General features: G+C 41.6%; 1 long non-coding RNA gene across 2 annotated transcripts in view; it reads right to left on the bottom strand.

Moving 5' to 3' along the window:
* LOC122203538 overlaps nucleotides 1–11,210 on the bottom strand; it is a 51,530-nt gene extending 40,320 nt beyond the window's left edge. Inside the window, exons 1-2 of one of the 2 annotated variants that reach the window (XR_006195231.1) lie at nucleotides 10,737–11,210; nucleotides 9,906–10,038 (exon numbers count right to left, since the gene is read on the bottom strand). This is a non-coding gene — a long non-coding RNA (uncharacterized LOC122203538). The remainder of the gene's footprint in view (nucleotides 1–9,905; nucleotides 10,039–10,736) is intronic. The other variant, XR_006195230.1, reaches the window with a different exon arrangement.
* Between the last annotated feature and the right edge of the window lie 1,337 nt (nucleotides 11,211–12,547).

Genomic DNA, 12,547 nt, shown 5'->3' with positions numbered 1-12,547 from the left:
CTTTCCCTGTTGCACCCTTTGACCTCTGCAGTGTGAACAGGAAAATTAAAGCAAAGTAAAATAGCCGACTTAGGCAGTCTGAATTCTGGCACCAGCCTGGCCTGAAGTAGGCTCGTGTTCTCATCTAGGTTACTCATTATTTTTTTATAGTATAAACAATGGTAAAGTGTCTTCTATGCTTTAAGTGTTTATAGTAACACTGTACAGCATCAAATATCAAGGCACAATAAATCTTGTCTTATTTTTTAGAAACTTCAAGTACCCTTTCACAGCCACAATGAAATGTCAGGCCTTCAATTTTTTAAAAGCCTAATAACCAGACTCTTTGCCTCTGATTCATTCTGGAGACAACCGTGAACTTCGTCCTCCAGAAGTGTTGCCAAAAGGTCTTCATTTCCTACAGAATGAGGCCCCGTACCCCCACCTCAGTCTAGCAGTTTGACCTCAGTATACCTTTCAAAGCTTACCTTCCACGAACCTGCTTTCTGTATCTGCCAAATTAGACCACTGAACCTTAGAATAAATCCCCCGAAGAGTGCACCCATTTTTAAGACTTCAGACATACATTGGTGAGCTGTTCTCTCACCAGCTTTGAACAAAAGGCCTCCTTTTCCTCAAATCCTTGCCAATCCTACTTTCTTCCACTTTTGAAATTCACTGCACTACTCCTCTTTTCTCCTCCTTTGAACTCCCAAGCACATTATCTATTGTTCTTCACTTGCTTAGCTTTCATATCAACCAGCTTAACACTTTACACATAGTGAGCAATCAAGAATATTTGCCATTTTTTGCCAATGTTTGCCAAGTGACGAATACCACTATTTCAGTTTCCATGCAGAACCTCTCATTGTACCTAGAACCTGATACCAAGGTCTTTCACTTAAAAAATAACACCTACTGGTGTTTATGATGATAAAAGTAAGTCCAAGCTCACTGCAGTAAACTGCAAGAGAGAGGGCGGCATAATCTCACAGCGTGGGTATAGGCATTATTTACATTTAGGGTGATAAACAGACGATATAACAAATGAAGCTGAATCCTAAAAGTACCCAATTTTATTTTTGATTTGTTTCTATGCCATTGGGATAATGTCTGGAGTGGATGGTTAGAGTGTAGCTCTAGAGGCCCCGAGGTAAAAGAAAATAAATCTTCAATTTTATTAATGTGGAAGAAAGAGTACAAACTCCTGAATGTCCCCCAATCCTTCTAGGCTTTGTTTCTCAAGAGCAATCTGTAGCTGGGATGACTGCTCTGTGTGATTGGAGGTGGGGTGGCGGGGGGAGGCTTCTATCCTACAACTCATGGGCTAATACATGAGGAATGAATGTCAACTTCCCCTGCCAGGATTGTAAGTTTTTTTCCTAGCTTAGACCACATGTTACCAGATAAAGATTCCTTAACAATAACTTCGTGAAATCTTCTTTACCCAACTTGAAGTCTAACAAACTAAATTCGCGTGATTTTTTTTTACTGGATTAGAGGGTGAGTTTTGTTGGTTTTTGTTTTTTTTGTGTGTTTTTTTTTTTTGCATTTTTCATGCAAGTTACAATTTACAAAATAAGATACGTATTTTGGGAGGTTCAAGAGCGAGAAATGGGAAAAACAAATGTACGTTTAAGTTCTGTCAGAAAGGAAATTTTCCTAAACAATATCATTAGTATGAAAAAACGGGGGCTTTATTTTGTGAATTGGATTTCCAAAGCTACACAGAAGGGCTTGTATCTCAGACTGGGGGTTGGGGGTGGGGGGTGTCTCAAGAATTCTTGGAGGCTCCGCAAAATGTCAACAGAAGGCAAAGCGCACTGGTTACAGAATAATTAATCCATTTGAAAAATGCACTTTGCAATCAGACAAATAAGAAGCGACCAGTGACTGATGAAGTAGAAGTTTGTGTAGGATTTTTCTATACTCTTTCCCATAAAGAAGCTGGTAGATGAACATAGGACTTTATTAGATGAAAATAAAGTGAACCTAATTCATGAAATCTGGAACATTTTTTGAAATGGTTGCTTTGTTTAATGTTTAAAACTAAATGGGATTCTTGCAAAGTACAAAATATTTAGAACAAATCACAGATTGCTGGTTTCCAATGAGGGATAATGTGTCCAAGAATAGTGAGAGAGAGAGAGACAGGCAGACAGACAGAGACAAAGAGAGATAGAAAGAGAAGGAAGGGAGGGATGAAGAAAGTAAAAACAGCTCAGCTATCTGAAATACTACTGTTTTCAAATCTAATGGTCAGAATGTTATGTTTCTACATTGTGGAATAAGGCCCATGTGTGTTTTCATGTTACCATCTGGCTGTCCTGGCTGAAAACACCTCCACACTAGATGTATCAAAGCTTTCTAGACTTTACTCCCCCATCTCCCTATTCTTGTCTCTCTCTCTCTCTCTCTCTCTCTCTCTCTCTCTCTCTCTCTCTCTCTCTCTCACACACACACACACACACACACACACACACAGTACCCAAAGAGGAAATAACTGGCCCTAAAATCATTTGTAGACATTAATTTTTTAAAGTAATTCATTTCTTTAGGGTCAGTAAATAAAACGGTATTTCTAGAGATCTCAAAGTGAGATACTGATTTGGTGGACATGTTGCCTGAACCAAAAAAAGTCAGGACACACAGTCTGACTGTTCAAATAGGAGAAATGGAAATAAGTATTTGAGGGTAGGACTGTCCAAAAAAGAAAATTTACCTCAGTTATTGGTCTAAAAGAGGCTAGTAGAGCTAAAAGCCTTAAAATACTATCTATGGATAAAACGTAATTGTTCTCCCTGGCAAGAAGAGAACGTTTAACCATAGGAACAGAAATAGCTAGAAAGGAAAATACAATAGGGCATAATTCTGGGACTTCTTAGTCCCATTAGTAAACAAACCACTTAAACTAGGGAATAAGGAGTTGCTAGCCAGAACATTAACTGTAAGAGCTTATCCAGAGATGATATGATGTCTGGTATTTGCTTCAAAATAATACAGGAGAGAAGGGAGTATGTGAGGACACAGATAAAGCAAGAGTGTGGCCTTGGGTTGATAATTGTTGCATCTAGGTGATGGGTATGTGGGGATTCTTTACACTGGGATCTCCATATGAGACATATTTCAATTTTCCATAATAGAAAGTAAAAAAAGCAAAACAACGACATTCTAGGCATGACAAAGTCTTTGTTTCTGAGGTCACCTGGCTATTTTTCAGGTCTTTTAAAAATTTTTATTCAGGACTAGTAGACACATGTGTGCATTGTTGGCAAGCACAAGCAGAAGGGAAGAGAAAAATAGGGACTGATTTTTTTTTTAATGTTTATTTTTGAGAGAGAGAGAGAAAGCATGAGTGGGGGAGGGGCAGAGAGCGAGAGACAGACAGACAGACAGACAGACACAATCCAAATCAGGCTCCAGGCTCTGAGCTGTCAGCACAGAGCCCGACACGGGGCTCAAACTCTGACCCACAAAATCATGACCTAAGCCTAAGTTAGAAGCTCAACCGACTGAGCCACCCAGGCGCCCCCAAATAGGGAATGATTTATACATTTATTTCACCCTGGAAGAGGAGCCCTGCTAATCTACTCTGTAAATGTGTTGCTGAGGACAGCTTCCAAAACGGGTTGGAAAAATAAAATATGCCTAAGTTTAAAAAATAAAGTATATCTAAGTAGCGTGGACATGAATATGTTTTCCTGCCTTTTAAGGTAATATGGAAGAATTGTTTTTGCTTTTTCATGACATCCTGTGGAGGCCTGCTGAAACACTTCAGGAGATAACAGATTGTTCCCTTTTACAAATATGCCAGTAGAAGAGAAAGCCTTTACTTAAACGTTCCATGCCTTTCAGGGGATATGCTGACTCTATTCGTACACCGATAGCATGTATTAATTTGGTGTGTGGAAAAGCATCTTGCCCTGTTTTTACATTTACATTACATGCTGTAATGCTTGGCCAAATTTTCTGTAAAAATTACCTGCATCAGGATTAATCTTTCTAATTTTGCAGATTTGGTCATCCAGTTCAACAATGTAAATGGTTTGACAGCCTTTGTTATTATGTCCTGTAAAAGGCAATGAATAATGAGCTCCCAGGGTGTCACTGGGGGTTATTCACACTTACTAATGATTAACCACCCATGGCTCCTGGACCAAAGAGCCAGACTTAAAGGCCCCAAATACAACTTCAGTCTCCTATTTTAGATCCCTGCTTATTTCTATACAGGATCTTCAAAAATCCCCTCTACCTCAAACCAGAACAAAACTTAAATGTCCAATATAGGAGGATTGGTACATAAATGATATCTACAGTTACAATGGACTATTATTTAGTCATTAAAAATGATGATGGTAGACCTGCCTTGCAAGAAATGTTAAAAGAAGTTCTTAAGAGAAAAGGAAAGTACAGGTGAGAAATGCAGACATACATAAAGAAAGGAAGAGTGCTGAAGAAGGAGTAAGTGAAGGTAAAATAAAATGATGTAGGCCTTCTGTACCAGTCAATGATTGCATGCTTGCCTCTCTAACTCAATCTTACCTCTCTCTCTCTCTTCTCAGGCTTGTACAAAAAAAGCACAAGATGAAAAAAAGTAATAGCCCCTTTATGATGCATAGTATTCCCTTCCCTTTCTTCCTCCAAAAGTAGCCGTTGTGAATACTTTCTTAATATTTGAGTTTCATTCCAAAATATATAGGCATGAAATACTTTATACAAAAGGAATAATTGTTTTGTCTTGCTAAAAAAAAAAAACCAAAACCCTTATCAATATATTTTATTAATCTTTCCATATCAACTCAATCTAATTTACTTCATTGTTGTAATGACTTCCACATAAAATTTTCTTCTTTTTTTTTGGAATACCTTTTTCTGATGAACTGCCTATCTACAGACTTTGCCCAACTTTTTAAAAACAGGGTTCTTGGGGCACCTGGGTGGCTCACTCAGTTAAACGTCTGACTTTGGCTCGGGTCATGATCTCACGGTTCGTGGGTTCAAGCCCCGCATCGGGCTCTGTACTGATAGCTTGGAGCCTGGAGCCCGGAGCCCGGAGCGCAGAGCCTGCTTTTGATTCTGTGTCTCCCTCTCTCTCTGCCCCTCCCCTGTTTGCACTGTCTCTCTCAAATAAATAAACGTTAAAAAAATAAAAAAGAAAAGAAAAGCAGAGTTCTTTCTTCTTTCCTACAGTTTGTATGAGTTTTTCATAAATTAGGTAAATTGGTCATATGCTTGACATGAGCTGCAAGCATTGTTTCCCATTTTCTTTGTTTTTGGAAAATGTATGGAATTTTTCCTGAAATTTAAGTTTATTTATGTTTATATCTTTTATTGTTTCTTGATTTTACAGCCTGACTAAAAAGTCCTCTCTCACTCCGAGATCATATTTATGTCTTCTTCTAGAACAGGTTGTGTCAACCTGGGCACTGTGGGCAGGGGAGTTTTTGCTGTGGTCTGTCCTAGGCGGGGAGGGTGCCTAGCAGCATCCCTGGCCTCTTTCCACTGGATGCCAGTAGCATTCCCTGCTCTCTGGTTGTGCTCACCAAAAATGTTTCCAGACACTGTCAAATGTCCCCTGGGAGGAAAAATTGCCACCCACACTATGCCTGGAGAACCACTGTTCTAGAACATGTGTAGGTGCCTTTTTAATTACTGTAACATTTTAATCTTTGATTCCGGTGAATTTTATTTGTGTTAAAGAAGGTGAGATGGAAGATTCAACTTTATTTTTTTTTTATTTTTATTTTTTTGATTCAGCTTTATTTTTAACTGACGGTAGTCAATTGCCCTCATTCAATTTATCCCTGATCTGAAAAGACCCCTTTGCCGAAATCTAAATCTCCGTATATGTTCTAATCTGTCTCATGATTCTTTCTTTTCTTTTTTTTTTTATTCTCAGTACAAAACTTTTACATTTTAATTACTATGAACTTCTAAACATACTTTAGGGGCACCTGGGTGGCTCAGTGGGTTAAGCATCCGACTCCTGGTTTTGGCTGAGGTCAAGATCTCACCGTTTGTGAGTTCGAGCCCCATGTCCGGCTCTGCACTCATGGTGCAGAGCCTCCTTGGGATTCTCTTTCTCTCCCTCTCTCTCTGACCCTCCCCAGCTTGTGCTGTCTCTGTTTCTCTCAAAATAAATAAACTTTAAAAATACATACATACATACATACATACATACATAAATAAAATACTTTATCTGGAGGGGCTTCCATCTCTACTTTTCTCTTTCACCATTTCCCTGGCTATTGTGAGCTGTTTAATTTTGTTTTTTTTTATTTTATTAAAATTTTTTTTTAACATTTAATCATTTTTTGAGAGACAGAGAGAGACAGAGCATGAGTGGGGCAGGGACAGAGACAGAAGGAGACACAGAATCCGAGGCAGTCTCCAGGCTCTGAGCTGTCAGCACAGAGCCCGACGCGGGCTCGAACTCACGAACTGTGAGATCATGACCTGAGCCGAAGTCGAACCCTTAACCGACTGAGGCACCCAGGCGCCCTACGAGCTATTTTATTTTGATGAACTGTGGCAGTTTTTAAAAATCCTCTTGGTATTTTAATGGAAATTGCTTTAAATTTAAAGATTGATTTGGGGAAAATAAACATCTTTATACCTTCACTATTGAATCTTGCTAGAAAGAATAAATTATATCTTTTATTTTACTGAAGGCTTCCTTTATGTCCCTCAGTAGGGTTTTAAAGTTTCCTTCATAAAACTTGCACATATTTCTTGTTAAATTTATTCCTAGATATTTCATCATTTTATTGCTATTATAAATGGGTCCTCCACAGTGTTGGGAAGAGGTAATGGTGATAAAATGGAAACACGTGAATAGATTAACCCTTTTGATGGAAAGGGGAGAAAGGGAATATGTTAAAAACAGATATGATATTCCTGAACTCCTATTCTTACTGCATAAATATGGTACTTATTCCAAACAACATATATATTTTTTAAAAACAGACATGCTGCCTCCCTTCATTATTGTTTCACCTAACCTTGTTCCCTCAACATTAACTCACTCTTTTTAGATGAGCTTTAAAGCTAACCCCAAAACAGACTGCTTCTTAAAAAAGAAGAAAAAAGAACATAAAAATAACCAATACAATAGAATATTTGACACAAGCCATAAATAGGAAAAAAGAAGACATAAAAATGGCCAATAAATACACAAAAATGTGCTCGCTTTCTCAAAGAAATGTAAACCTTATAAAAATTAGGTGCCATTTATTTGCCTAGGTGATTGACAAATATGAAATTGATTAATAATATGCAGTGTTAGTGAGGGCATAGAGAAAAGTTTTCTCACATCCCTTTGGTGGGATTTTAAATAGGGAAGATGATTTGAGGGCTAATTTGGCAATATCTATGAAAATTTTGAATGCACATGCCTTTGACCCAACCATACCACCTCCCAGGGACTCCTACAAAGGGACTCAAGCCCCAAAAGATCTGTACACAAGCTGACATTCTGCTGAGACACAGGAGTTTACAATCAGGAGGAGTTCCTTCGAATTGGATGATGCACATGTTCTCTCAATTGCTAAATATTTCAAATATAATTGGACTACCTTTTTATAGCTTTTATATTTCAAATATAATTTGACTAACTAGTCACAAATTAGAAATTATTTAAATACTCATCACTAAACAAATTGTTACATAAATGAAAAAAACATTGCAGAATATCATTATTGTTTGGATCATTGACCGGGGGTCAGAATGACAGGACAAATTACGTCATTTCCCCAGACTCCAACAACTTCCTCTGTCAGATGGGGTAATAACAAGGAATACGTCTTAAGATTGTTTTCAGTAATAAATAAGACTAAATAGGTGAAGTGTTTGCATACTCCCTGGCATGCTATATTTAATAAATGATTGTATTCTTTTTATTAATGATTCTTACAGTCTCAATTTTTTTCTTTTTCCTTCCTTCCTTCCTTGAACTCACTACCCTGAGATCAGGAGTCACATGCTCTACTGACTGAGCCAGCCAGGTGCACCCCCTTAGAGCCTCATTTTCATGCATTATTTTGTTTAATAAATATTTATTGGGTACCTATGATGGGTGAGGCATTGTGCTCAGTGCATGAAGATTTAATAATGAGCATACAGTTTAGTAGGGGAATCAGAGGAAAATAAACAAGTTAATAGTCAAATAAGCAAAATAATTAAAAATTGTGGCTATGCAAGAAACAAAGAAACAGTTGAGCGTAGATCTGTGGTTCTCAACCGGCGGCAATCCCTGCCTCCTCCCTTCCTCCACACCGTTTCCATCCCCTCTGGAGGACATCTGGCAATGTCTAGAGATGTTTTTATTTGTCACAACTTGGTGCGGAGGGTGTTACAGGCAAGTGTTGGTTAGCAGCCAGGGATGCTGCTTAACAATGCACAGGACAGCCCCCACAACAAAGAATTATCCAACCCCAAATATTAATAGGGCTGTGGTTGAGAAACCCTGAACTAGATGGTGGGGGTGGGGGGGAACCTAAATTCAGGTCAAGCGGTCACAGAAGACTTCTCTGAGGTGACATTTAAGCCAAATTTTGACTGGTGAAAAACAGCGAGACTTATAGCAGAGTGGAGTGGGCCCAGCCACGGCGGAGGGGACTTGAAAACAAAAAGTAACAGTGTGTGTCCTACACATGTGTGCCTAGGGGAAGTGAAGGGGACAAGTAAGAGAGCTTTCATGTTTCACTTTGTATGGCTTTCTTACTGAAGTTTTGAGAATAACTTTTTTTTTTTAATTTAAAAATGGGGAAAGGGAAAGAAAAGTACAAAAAGGCAGGTTGGAAGACAGCCGCTTGCAAAACTACAGATAGATTTCAGAGAAGAGGGGGATTTTAGAACCACCCCCCCCACCACTCCCTCCCCACCCCCATTCAGGAGGCCCTGGTGTGTAATCTGTGGTTAGTCAGTCTCTGCTTTTCACCCCTCCAAAGAATGACAGAGATCACCTGATTTAAAGCCAAATAATCTATGTCCAACACTTGGTTTTATACCTTTCAGTTCTGTTATATTTGTTGTTACTTGACTTTAAGGGGTAAAAAATAACCCACTTAGAGTTCATGTATTAAACGAGATAATTTAAATAAGTGTTCTGGGGTGCCTGGGTGGCTCAGCCGGTTGAGTGTCCCTTCTTGGTTTCGGTTCAGGTCATGATCTAGCAGTTCATGAGTTCCAGCCCCACATCAGGCTCTGTGCCGACAGTGCAGAGCCTGCTTGAGATTCTCTCTCTCCCTCTCTCTCTCTCTCTCTCTCTCTGTCCCTCCCCGGCTCGCTCTCTCTCTCTCAAAAAAATAAACTTAAAAAAATAGTGTTTCATAAACTGGAAAGCATAATACAGATCCATGCTGTTGAGAATAAAGGGGGGGAAAGCTGTGCTCCACAAATAATCTTTTTGCTCTGCCCCCTTGATTCCAAACCCCCTGTAGGTAGTGAGCAATGAGGACTGGACTAGAGAGGGGAAAAGACTGAGAAAGGAAGTGCCCAGGAGAAAAGTGATTACAAACAAAAGTAGTAGCACAGTTTTACATTATTCATGTAACTGAGGCGAGGAGAGAAATCCTGATAGATAAAATCACCACAAGATGGTTGTAACCCAGGCCCTTGAAAAGACAATGGCCAACTTCTCCCTTAAGCAGCCCAAGACCCTCTGACCTGAGATGTGAAAAGATGATTATAGCGTGGTGTTTGGAGCCCTGCAGTGTGCATACTTCATAAAAGTATCTGCTCCCCAGAGACTAGAAGCCAAAGGGGTCCAGCAACTGTGAGACGCCATTCTTGCTGGAGGGAAACTGTGTCCCATCAATGGCTGTTCAGTAGATGAATGAAGTAAATACTTCTCTGATAGCTTGATAGACCTGGTATAGATATAAAAATTAACTGCACATATTGACACACTTTCCTGGCTCATTTACCTTTCTAAGTTTCTGAGTTTTTGCCTTTGAAGGGTTTGCAGGCTGTGAAGAGTAACTTAACTTACACAACTCTGTGTCTTTTCTTGGCCTTGAGGCAGCTTCAAAAGATGACACCAAATGGAACTATGTGTGCCTGGAGGGAAAAAAATAAATAATGGTGAAAAACGTTTATCGGCAGCCTTCTCCAGCACGAAAGCACTTTCTCACTTTTACTCACATAATTTTCCAATTTAACATGAATATGAATTCAGCAAATAATAGGCAGCAAAAGCGAATCCATATCATTTCTTTTAGCACTGAAAAGGAACTCAAAAGTCATTGGAACAGTTTTATGGAGAGGCCCTGCCTGGGACATAAAGGGACTGACAGAGCCAGAATTGAAACTTGTTTTTCCACCTTGAGAAAAGCAAATAAACAAAAAATATCCTAAGCAATTGCTGGTTTTTCCGAGCCCACTTTTTTGGGCTGTTTTTCTTCCCTGTGTTATGCAGACTCCAGGCACTTTCTTCCCAGAATGCAACAACAATCCAAAGCCCCAAACAAGTTTGAGACAGGCCATGGGGGTGGGGTTGGGGGTGGGGATGGAGGTCGGAGAATCCACTGGAGAGCCCTCACACGGAATGGTGCCCGTGTTCCTCTTGGGAGCATCTCTCCAGATTTAATAACAGTTTTGATAGGATTCGTTCGAGCAAAAGGTGAGCATTGGCCGGATCAAGCCGGACCTCCAGCAAGAGAGTTTAAAGTTCGGCTTTTTTTTTCCTCTTTGCAATTTGAAAGAGGCTTTTAATTCTCCCCGCCCCTCCCCCTCCCCCTGTAAAGTCTGCTTTCTACCTATAAAGTCGCTTCAACTCTCGGTTTCCATCCCGGTTGCCTGAGAATCGCAGTAATTAGCCAAGCTCACTTCGACGAGGAAAAAGATACCTTTGTGTACCTAATGAGAGCCACCGCGTGGCCAAGGATAAGCACGCCGACGGAAACATTTTTGTGCCGGGCTTCTGTAAGCGGGCAGGGGGAGGGTTAAGCCGACCCGAAGGCGTGTTTTGTTGAGTGGCTTCGAAAGCCGCCGAGGCAGCCGAAGCAGCTTTCGAAGTTAGCAAACAAAGCGTCTCCCCAGTAACCGCCCGCTTCCAGACTAGGCTCCTGCCACTCAGACCTCGGAGTCGCAGCGTCGGCCGGCCCCCGACTCCTCCTCCCTGCGTCTCTCCTCCCTCCTCTCCAGTTCACCAACGGATCCGAGCCACCAATCCCAGCAACAAACAATCCTTCAAATGCTAGGACGCCGCGGCCCTCTAACGGGCGGCCTCCCGCTCGCTCCCCGCCCCACATCTGTCCCGCACTCGGGCGCAGCAGCTGATTCATCTCCAGCCAGGCCCAGGGAAGGAACTGCGCTCCAGCAAGTTGCAGACTAGCTTCCAGGCTGGTGGTTTCCCCTAGGACCATGTTCCCCCCCCCCCCCCCTGCCGTTTTAGATGTGTGCTCTCATAGGTGCCGAGCAGTCGGCAAACCACAGAAGAAAAAAAAAGTCATAAGGTTGCTGCCTTCTTAGAATGACGCTTTTTTCCTTGTTTATTCATTTTAAGTCCTGTAATTGGTAAAACCACCCAAGCTTTGTAAACTCTGGCCTTAATTCACTCTCGAGGCGGGGGTGTCTTTTTTTTGGGAGGGCGAGTGGGTGGGAGGCTGGCTTTAATTTTCAGTGTGATCCTGAAACAGAGGCTCCAAAGTCTAGTTAGTCATCGTTTGGCCGCCTCAGCCCTTCTCGGGTTTAACCTTATTTCCACGGAGCTTTTCCTGCCGGCTTCTCCATCGAGGTTACAAAACAAAAACAGCACAGAGCCGAAACTGGAGGCAGACTCAGGCGCTGACGTCTCTACTAGGTTTATTTACGGTTTGGGTGTTTTTTTTGTTTTTTTTTTTTAAGTGATGGGGAAAGTCTTAGAGAGGCATGCGACAGTTCGTTTACTTCAAAACAACGGGACACACACGCGAAAACTAGACCCAGTGGAGAGGGCGGGGAGGGGGCAGGCGTTTCTTGAAATCAGCCAAACAGCATCTGGTCTTTTAAAAGGGTAATCTCATCAAGGAACTCCTGTTGGAGTCCTAACTCTCAACCAAAATAAACTAACAGGAACATGTGTTTGCTCAATGGCTAGTTTCTGTTTGAAATTACCCGAGGGGAGAAAGGGTCCCCTAACAGGGTTTAAGTCCTAAAAGTAGACTGTTTATCGAAACATATGAGCAGCCCCAGTGTGGTCGCCCCCTTCCCTTAAAGGCGGCACTGCCGGGGTCGGAGGGTGGGGGTTTCAGGCCGATTTGCAGCCAGGCGGGCGCGCGCCCGGGCAGTCCCCAGGCTGAGACTTTTAAAGAGCATGTGAGCATGACAAGTGTCTGTCCGCAACGTGTTAGATTTTGAAACTGCCGTGCAATCCATTCCGGAACTCGCAGCTTTAGCCCGGGGTAACAGACATTCGCCTGGGGTGTCTGTGTCTCACTCTCCTCCCCCACCCCGCCGTCGCTGTTGGAGGAAGAGCCCCGGGAGGAGCAGGGTGCGACGCGCCGCGCCCGCGTGTCAATGGCAGCCGCGCATTCTGGAAGAAGTTGGTTCTTGTCCTGAATACTTTTCCTACGGTGCCCCGCCCCTT

This window comes from Panthera leo, chromosome D3, assembly GCF_018350215.1.
Source record: "Panthera leo isolate Ple1 chromosome D3, P.leo_Ple1_pat1.1, whole genome shotgun sequence".
Lineage (NCBI taxonomy): Eukaryota > Metazoa > Chordata > Mammalia > Carnivora > Felidae > Panthera > Panthera leo.
This window is presented reverse-complemented; position numbering and strand designations above follow the sequence as displayed.